General features: G+C 45.7%; 1 protein-coding gene across 1 annotated transcript in view; it reads right to left on the bottom strand.

Annotated features, from left to right (window-relative positions):
* Positions 1-10,093, bottom strand: part of LOC112075271 (up-regulator of cell proliferation) — a 65,207-nt gene that overhangs the window by 43,968 nt on the left and 11,146 nt on the right.

Below are 10,093 nucleotides of genomic sequence, written 5' to 3'. Positions count from 1 at the left end.
CCCCTTCCTCCTCCTGCTATCCCCCCCCAAATCCCTCCTCTCCCCCCCAAATCCCCTCTCCCCTTCCCTTTCCCCAATCTTCCCCCCCACCCTTATCCCCCCCCCTCCCTTCTCCCCACCCCCCTCCTAACCATCCCCCCTCGAAAAAATCCCCCGATCCCTTTATCCCATCCCCCCCCCTCCCTTCCTTCCCCCTATCCCCTTCCCTCCTATCCCTTTCTATACTCCTCCCACCCTCCCCCCCCCCAAATCCCCCCCCCCCCCTTATCCCCTTCCCTCCCCCTCCTTCCCTCCATCCCCGTCCCCTCCCTCCTTCCCCCTCTATACATCGTCTCCCCCCCCCTCCCTTCCATTCCCCCCCCCCCCTCCCCCTTCTCCCACAGAATCCCCCCCCCCCCCCTCCCCTCTTCCCCCCCCTATCCCCAATCCCTCTCCTCCCCCTCCCCCCATCTCTACCCTCATCCTCCCCTTCTCCCCTCCCCCGCTTTCACCTTTCTATACATTACAGCATGGAATAAAGTACAATAACATGTCCTGTTTCTAGAACTATATCAGTACTCTATACATTACAGCATGGAATAAAGTACAATAACATGTCCTGTTTCTAGAACTATATCAGTATCTTCTACATTACAAGCATGGAATAAAGGTACAATAACATGTCCTGTTCTAGAACTATATCAGTATCTCTATACATTACAGCATGAATAAAGGTACAATACATGTCCTGTTCTAGACTATATCAGTATCTCTATACATTACAGCATGGAATAAAGATACAATAACATGTCCTGTTTCTAACTATATCAGTATCTCTATACATTACAGCATGGAATAAAAGGTACAATAACATGTCCTGTGTTCTAGACTATATCAGTATCTCTATACATTACAGCATGGAATAAAGGTACAATAACATGTCCTGTTTCTAGAACTATATCAGTATCTCTATACATTACAGCATGGAATAAAGTACAATAACATGTCCTGTTTCTAGAACTATATCAGTATCTCTATAATTACAGCATGGAATAAAAGTACAATACATGTCCTGTTTCTAGAACTATATCAGTATCTCTACATTACAGCATGGAATAAAGGTACAATAACATGTCCTGTTTCAGATCTATATCAGTATCTCTATACATTACAGCATGGAATAAAGGTACAATAACATGTCCTGTTTCTAGACTATATCAGTATCTCTATACATTACAGCATGGAATAAAGGTACAATAACATGTCCGTTTCTAGAACTATATCAGTATCTCTATACATTACAGCATGGAATAAAGGTACATAACATGTCCTGTTTCAGAACTATATCAGTATTCTATACATTACAGCAATGGAAAAAAAGGTACAATAACATGTCCTGTTTCTAGATCTATATCAGTATCTCTATACATTACAGCATGGAAAAAAGGTACAATAACATGTCCTGTTTCTAGATCTATATCAGTATCTCTTTACATTACAGCATGGAATGAAGTTACAATAACAGGTCCTTTTCCTGTAGTGTGAGGCATCTTGATGTAGAAGTAGTGTACACTCCCTGGTCAGTACGCTAGTCTATCGCACGGCCTTACCCTCAATATATCTCCTTAATGCTGAGTCCCAAGCAGAGACTCATTTAGTGCCAGTTTTACACTGTTTGGTATGACTTGGCCAAGGATCAAACTCCCAACCTACCAATCACAGGGCGGACACTCTTACTACAAGTCAAGTGGTTGGTCAAATGAGACACCAAAATATTCTGGACATTCCTCGCGGCTAGCAAATTAAATTACTACAACTACAATACCTTTTCGCCATCCGGCCCGGATCCTTTGTCGACACAGCGCCCCGCCATACCACCACGACTGGTCAGCCGACGTAACTCCAGCCGCTGTGCCCTCAACCGGACTTCGGAGCAGAAGCTTCTACTAACCTCAGCCTGCTAACTTTAATTGCCGTGTCTCCCGGGTGCTAGCGTTGTAACGAATAACCCGCGGCTTCCCTGATCCATCTATTGCTGTTCACTGGACCCTATGATCACTTGGCTACATAGCTGATAACTGCTGGACTGTTAATTAATCACGGTACTCCATCTTGTTTATTTTTTGTTTATCGAACTCAGTCCCTGTGTGTAGTTAACCGACCCTCTCTGCCCATTCATAGCCATTTTACCTGTTGTTGTCTTAGCTGATTAGCTGTTGTTGTCTTAGCTAGCTCTCACAATCAACACCTGTGATTGCTTTATGCCTCGCTTTATGTCTCTCTCAAATGTCAATATGCATTGTATACTGTTGTTTAGGATAGTTATCATTGTTTTAGTTTACTGTGGAGCCCCTAGTCTCACTCAACATGCCTTAGATACCTCCTTTGTCCCACCTCCCACAAATGTGGAGACATCACCCAGCATAACTAGTGCATCCAGAGATGCAACCTCTCTTATCAACACTCAGTGCCTAGGTTTACCTCCACTGTACCCACACCCCACCATACCCCTGTCTGTACATTATGCCCTAAATCTATTCTACCACGCCCAGAAATCTGATCCTTTTATTCTGTGTCCCCAAAGCACTAGACGACTAGTCTTGATAGCCTTTAGCCGTACCCTCATCTTACTCCTTCTCTGTTCCTCGGGTGACGTGGAGGGTAACCCAGGCACTGCGTGTCTACAGGCACTCTCATTTGTTGACTTCTGTGATCGAAAAAGCCTTGGTTTCATGCATGTCAACATCAGAAGCCTCCTCCCTAAGTTTGTTTTACTCACTGCTTTAGCACACTCTGCCAACCCTGATGTCCTTGCCGTGTCTGAATCCTGGCTTAGGAAGGCCACCAAATATTCTGAGATTTCCATACCCAACTACAACATTATCCATCAGGATAGAACTGCGAATGGGGGAGGAGTTGCAATCTACTCCAGAGATAGCCTGCAAAGTTCTGTCATACTTTCCAGGTCTATGCCCAAACAGTTCGAGCTTCTAATTTAAAAAATGAATCTCTCCAGAAATAAGTCTCTCATTGTTGCCGCCTGTTATAGCCCCCCCTCAGCTCCCAGCTGTGCCCTGGACACCATATGTGAACTGATTGCCCCCCATCTATCTTCAGATTTCGTTCTGTTAGGTGACCTAAAAGGGGATATGCTAAACACCCCGGCAGTCCTACAATCTAAGCTACGTAGATGCCCTCAATCTCATACAAATTATCAAGGAACCTACCAGGTACAACCTTAAATCCGTAAACATGGGCACCCTCATAGATATTATCCTAAACCAACTTGCCCTCCAAATACACCTCTGCTGTTTTCAATCAGGATCTCAGCGATCACTGTCTCATTGCCTGCATCTGCTATGGGTCTGCGGTCAAACGACCACCCCTCATCATTGTCAAACGCTCCCTAAAACATTTCTGAGAGCTGGCCTTTCTAATCGACCTGGCCCGGGTATCCTGGAAGGATATTGACCTCATCCCGTCAGTCGAGGATGACTGGTCGTTCTTTAATTGTAATTTCCTCAACATCTTAAATAAGCATGCCCCTTTCAAAAAATGTAGAACTAAGAACAGATATGGCTCTTGGATCACTCCAGACCTGACTGCCCTCGACCAGCACAAAAACATCCTGTGGCGAACTGCAATAGCATCGAAGAGCCCCCGCGATATGCAACTGTTCAGGGAAGTCAGGACCCAATACATGCAGTCAGACAGGAAAGCACAGACTAGCTTTTTCAAACAGAAAATTGCATCCTGTAGCTCTAACTCCAAAGAGTTTTGGGACACTGTAAAGTCCATGAGGAATAAGAGCACCTCCTCCCAGCTGCCCACTGCACTGAGGCTAGGTAAGACTGTCACCACCGATAAATCCACAATAATCGAGAATTTCAATAAGCATTTTTCTACGACTGGCCATTTTTACACCTGGCTACCCCTACCACGTTCAACAGCCCTGCACCCCCCACAGCAACTTGCCCAAGCCTCCCCCATTTCTCCTTCACCCAAATCCAGATAGCTGATGTTCTGAAAGAGCTGCGAAATCTGGACCACAACAAATCAGCTGGGCTAGACAATCTGGACCCTCTCTTTCTAAAAGTATCTACCGCAATTGTTGCAACCCCTATTACTAGCCTGTTCAACCTCTCTTTCGTATCGTCTGGGATCCCAAAAGATTGGAAAGTTGCAGCGGTCATCCCCCTCTTCAAAAGGGGAGACACTCTTGACCCAAACTGTTACAGACCTATAGCTATCCTAACCTCCATTTCTAAGGTCTTTGAAAGCCAAGTTAACAAACAGATCACCGACCATTTCGAATCCCACCGTACCTTCTCCGCTATGCAATCTGGTTTCCGAGCTGGTCATGGGTGCACCTCAGCCACGCTCAATGTCCTAAACGATATCATAACCGCCATCGATAAAAAAACAATACTGTACAACCATATTCATCGACCTGGCTAAGGCTTTTGACTCTGTGAATCACCACATTCATATCGGCAGACTCAACAGCCTTGGTTTCTCAAATGACTGCCTTGCCTGGTTCACCAACTACATCTCAGACAGAGTTCAGTGTGTCAAAACAGAGGGCCTGTCCGGACCTCTGGCAGTCTCTATGGGGGTGCCACAGGGTTCAATTCTCGGACCGACTCTTTTCTCTGTATACATCAATGATGTCGCTCTTGCTGCAGGTGATTCTCTGATCCACAACTACGCAGACGACACCATTCTGTATACTTCTAGCCCTTCTTTGGATACTGTGTTAACTAACCTCCAGACGAGCTTCAATACCATACAACTCTCCTTCCGTGGCCTCCAACTGCTCTTAAATGCAACCGATCGCTGCCCGCACCTGCCCGCCCATCCAGCATCACTACTCTGGACGGTTCTGACTTAGAATTTGTGGACAACTACAAATACCTAGGTGGTCTGTTAGACTGTAAACTCTCCTTACAGACTCACATTAAGCATCTCCAATCCAAAATTAAATCTAGAATCGGCTTCCTATTTCGCAACAAAGCATTCTTCACTAATGCTGCCAAATATACCCTCGTAAAACGGACTATCCTACCGATCCTTGACTTCGGCGATGTCATTTATAAAATAGCCTCCAACACTCTACTCAGCAAATTGGATGCAGTCTATCACAGTGCCATCAATTTCATCACCAAAGCCCCATATACTACCCACCACTGCGACCTGTATGCTCTTGTTGGCTGGCCCTCGCTTCATATTCGTCGCCAAACCCACTGTCTCTAGGTCATCTATAAGTATTTGCTAGGTAAAGCCCCGCCTTATCTCAGCTCACTGGTCACCATAGCAGCACCCACCCGTAGCACGTGCCCCAGCAGGTATATTTCACTGGTCACCCCAAAAGCCAATTCTTCCTTTGGCAGCCTTTCCTTCCAGTTCTCTGCTGCCAATGACTGGAACGAATTGAAAAAAATCACTGAAGCTGGAGACATGTCAGAGCAGCTCACAGATCATTGCACCTGTACATAGCCCATCTGTAAATAGCCCATCCAACTACCTCATCCCCATATTATTTTTGTTTTTTTTGCTCCTTTGCACCCCAGTATCTCGACTTGCACATTCATCTTCTTCACATCTATCACTCCAGTGTTTAATTGCTGAATTGAAATTACTTCGCCACTACGGCCTATTTATTGCCTTACCTCCCTAATCTTACCTCATTTGCACACACTGTATATAGATGTTTTCTATTGTGCTAATGACTGTACATTTGTTAATTCCATGTGTAACAGTGTGTTGTTGTTTGTGTCGCACTGATTTGCTTTATCTTCGCCAGGTCGCAGTTGTAAATGAGAACTTGTTCTCAACTAGCATCCCTGGTTAAATAAAGGTGAAATAAAAAAATTTAATCAATGGCTGTGCGAAGTTGCTGGATATTGGAGAGAACTAGAACACGCAGTCGTACATGTCGATCCAGACATGCTCAATGCGTGACAAGTCCGGTGAGTATGCAGGCCATGGAAGAACTGTGACATCTTCAGCATCTGGGAATTGTATACAGATCCTTGTGACATAGAACTGTGCGTTGTCATGCTGAAGCATGAGGTGATCTCTGTGCATTCAAATTTCCATGAATAAAATCTAATTAAATTGGTCAAAAACACATGGTTAGCAGATGTTAATGCAAATGTAGCAAAATGCTTGTGCTTCTAGTTCCGACAGTGCAGTAATATCTAACAAGTAATCTAACCTAACAATTTCACAACAACTACCAAACACACAAATGTAAAGGGATGGAATAAGAATATGTACATTTAAATATATGGATGCGCGATTGCCATGTGGCATTGGCACGATGCAATATATGGTATAAAATAAAGTAAATACATATGAGATGAGTAATGTAGGGTATGTAAACATAATATAAAATGGCATTATTTAAAGTGACTTGTGATACATTTATTAAATCCATTTATTAAAGTGGCCAATGATTTGAGTCTGTGTGTAGGCAGCAGCTTATCTATGTTAGTGATGGCTGTTTAACAGTCTGATGGCCTTGAGATAGAAGCTGTTTTTCAGTCTCTCGGTCCCTGCTTTGATGCACCTGTAGTGACCTCGCTTTCTAGATGATAGCGGGGTGAACAGGCAGTGGCTCGGGTGGTTGTTGTCCTTGATTATCTTTTTGGCCTTCCTGTGACATTGTTGTTGTTGGTAATCAAGCCCACTACTGTTGTGTCGTCTGCAAACTTGATGAATGAGTTGGAGGTGTGCATGGCCACACAGTTATGGACAGGGAACAGGGAGTAGAGGAGGGCCTGAGCACACACCCTTGTGGGGCCCCAGTGTTGAGGATCAGCGAAGTGGAGAAGTTGTTTCCTACCTTCACCACCTGGGGGCGGCCCGTCAGAAAGTCCAGGACCCAATTGCACAGGGCGGGGTTGAGACCCAGGGACTTAAGCTTAATGATGAGTTGGAGGGTACTATGGTGTTGAATGCTGAGCTGTAGTCAATGAACAGCCTTCTTACATAGGTACTCCTCTTGTCCAGATGGGATAGGGCAGCGTGCAGTGTGATGATGATTGCACTGTCTGTGGACCTGTTGGGGCGATATGCAAACTGAAGTGGGTCTAGGGTGGCASRTAAGGAGGAGGTGATATGATCCTTGTTTTAGTCTCTCAAAGCACTTCATGATGACAGAAGTGAGTGCTATGGGTCGATAGTAATTTAGTTCAGTTATCTTTGCCTTAATTTGGTACAGGAACAATGGTGACCATCTTGAAGCATGTGTGGACAGCAGACTGGGATAGGGACCGATTGAATATGTCACTGTACACACCAGCCAGCTGGTCTGCAAATTCTCTGATGACGTGACTAGAGATGCCGTCTGGGCCAGCAGCCTTGTGAAGGTTAACACGTTTTAATGTTTTACTCATGTCGGCCAAGGAGAAGGAGAGGGGGGGCCCGCAGTCCTTGGAAGCGGGCCGCATCTGTGGCACTGTATTATCCTCAAAGCGGGCAAAGAAGGTGTTTAGCTTGTCTGGAAGCAAGATGTTGGTGTCCGTGACGTGGCTGGTTTTCTTTTTGTAGTCCATAATTGCTACATTTGCTACATTTGCATTAACATCTGCTAACCATGTGTATGTGACCAATTTAATTTGATTTTATTCATGGCAATTTGAATGCACAGAGATCACCTAATTGGCAGAACTGCACATTTTAGAGCGGCCTTTTATTGTCCCCAGCACAAGGTAACCTGTGTACATTTACATTTACATTTAAGTCATTTAGCAGACGCTCTTATCCAGAGCGACTTACAAATTGGAAAGTTCATACATATTCATCCTGGTCCCTCCGTGGGGAATGAACCCACAACCCTGGCGTTGCATGCTAAATGACTTAAATGTAAATGTAAATGTTACAACAGGTTACCTGTGCTGGGACAATAAAGGCCGCTCAAAATGGCAGTTCGCAATTAGGTGATCTCTGTGCATTCAAATTCGCCATGAATAAAATCAAATTAAATTGGTCACATACACAGATGGTTAGCAGATGTTAATGCAAATGTAGCAAATGTTAGCAATTATGGACTACAAAAGAAAACCAGCCACGTCACGGACAACGCAACATCTGCTTCCAGACAAGCTAAACACCTTCTTTGCCCGCTTTGAGGATAATACAGTGCACAAATGCGGCCCGGCTTCCAAGGACTGCGGCCCCCCCTCCTCCTTCTCCTTGGCCGACATGAGTAAACATTAAAACGTGTTAACCTCTCACAAGCTGCTGGGCCCAGAGCGCAATCTCTAGTCACGTCATCAGAATTGCAGACCAGCTGGCTGGTGTGTACAGTGACATATTCCAATCGGTCCCTATCCCAGTCTGCTGTCCCACAATGCTTCAAGAGGGTCACCATTGTTCCTGTACCAAATTAAGGCAAAGATAACTGAACTAAATACTATCGACCCATAGCACTACTTCTGTCATCATGAAGTGCTTTGAGAGACTAAAACAAGGATCATATCACCTCTCCTTATGTGCCACCTAGACCCACTTCAGTTTGCATATCGCCCCAACAGGTCCACAGACAGTGCAACATCATCACACCTGCACGCGCCCTATCCCATCTGGACAAGAGGAGTACCTATGTAAGAAGGCTGTTCATTGACTACAGCTCAGCATTCAACACCATAGTACCCTCCAACTCATCATTAAGCTTAAGTCCCTGGGTTCAACCCCGCCCTGTGCAATTGGCTGGAGCCTTTCTACGGCGCCGCCCAGGTGGTGAAGTAGGAAACAACTTCTCCACTTCGCTGGATCCTCACATGGGCCCACAAGGTGTGGTGCTCAGGCCCTCCTCTACTCCCTGTTCCCTGTTCCAAAGTGTGGCCATGCACACCTCTCAACTCTTCATCATCAAGTTTGCAGACGACACAACAGTAGTGGCTTGATACCAACAACAACACATGTCACAGGAAGGCCAAAAAGATAAACAAGGACAACAAACCACCCGAGCACTGCCTAGTCCAACCCCCCCAACCAGCAGCCCCACCGGACCCAAGCTCCCAACAGCCAGGCGGTCACCAGGCCTCACACTCCAAAAGACATTTCTCCCCCCGGTGTTGCCAAGGACTGCACAGTTAATTACCATACAAGTGCTATAGCTAAAACACTTTACATGAATGGGAAGAAGATAGGGGGATTGACTTTACACTGACTGCATCATGAGCGGCGTCGGGACCAATCCCAGTAATGACGGTGTAGAGAGATACATTTTGGATATAGTAGTCAAAGGTAAAGTCCGTTTACGTGACATTAGTCCATTTACACTAAGTATTTAAGAATCCTTGACAAACAGACAATTTTTCAGTAGCGGGACGTACCTTATCGGTACTTGCGTCTCGGTCGAAAGAGCCGTTCGCTCTGACACCAGAAGATCCCCCGACATTGCTTTCCACTTTCTCCCAGCACTGAGTGCCAGCGCAAACCAGCGCTGGACGACGAGTAAGTCTTCGCAGTCACCCACCTTGGCCCAGCCCGTCAGGCCGCCGACGACGCTAGTGATGCCCCCTTGTGTGAAGACCTGTGGAAGGACGATCTTCACAGTGCATGTGTGGTTGCCTCGTCCGCTGGACGGACTAGGTAGGAGATCTTCGCCTCCGCCCGGTAATTATGTTGCGGTTTCTGTCCAACGTCCCGATGTATGGTGGCTGGTGGCAGCTAACAGCAGCTGATGTGGGTGTCCGACTGACAGTACTAGTCACGCTGGTCAAACGTGGAAACAGGAAGCTGACCTAAGGAAGGGAGACACCATTTACTTGTCCGCTACCAGTTTAAAGTGATTTAAACTCATATCCCCATTCTAGTTATATTTGGTTCCCTCGTGAGATGGCAATGTAGCTCCAAAACACCTCACTGGCATTGGCATTGCATTATTTGCCAGTTGAATGATGTACCATCGGTTGACGGTTAGCCTACCTGCACTTTCTGCCCTCTGGGAAATACTGGGAAAACGCTATCCGACCTTAATCACTTTCAGCTTGGAATGCCAACGGGAGGATTGTTTCGGCTGGACATCGATATATACATGTGTTTTCACAACGTAAATTAGTAATTTAAATAAAACTGTTGACAGCCCCTCAAGCTAAGGAGG

Source organism: Salvelinus sp. IW2-2015, unplaced genomic scaffold (assembly GCF_002910315.2).
Source record: "Salvelinus sp. IW2-2015 unplaced genomic scaffold, ASM291031v2 Un_scaffold3055, whole genome shotgun sequence".
NCBI lineage: Eukaryota > Metazoa > Chordata > Actinopteri > Salmoniformes > Salmonidae > Salvelinus > Salvelinus sp. IW2-2015.
The sequence above is the reverse complement of the archived record's forward strand: the minus strand, read 5'-3'. Positions and strand labels throughout refer to the sequence as shown.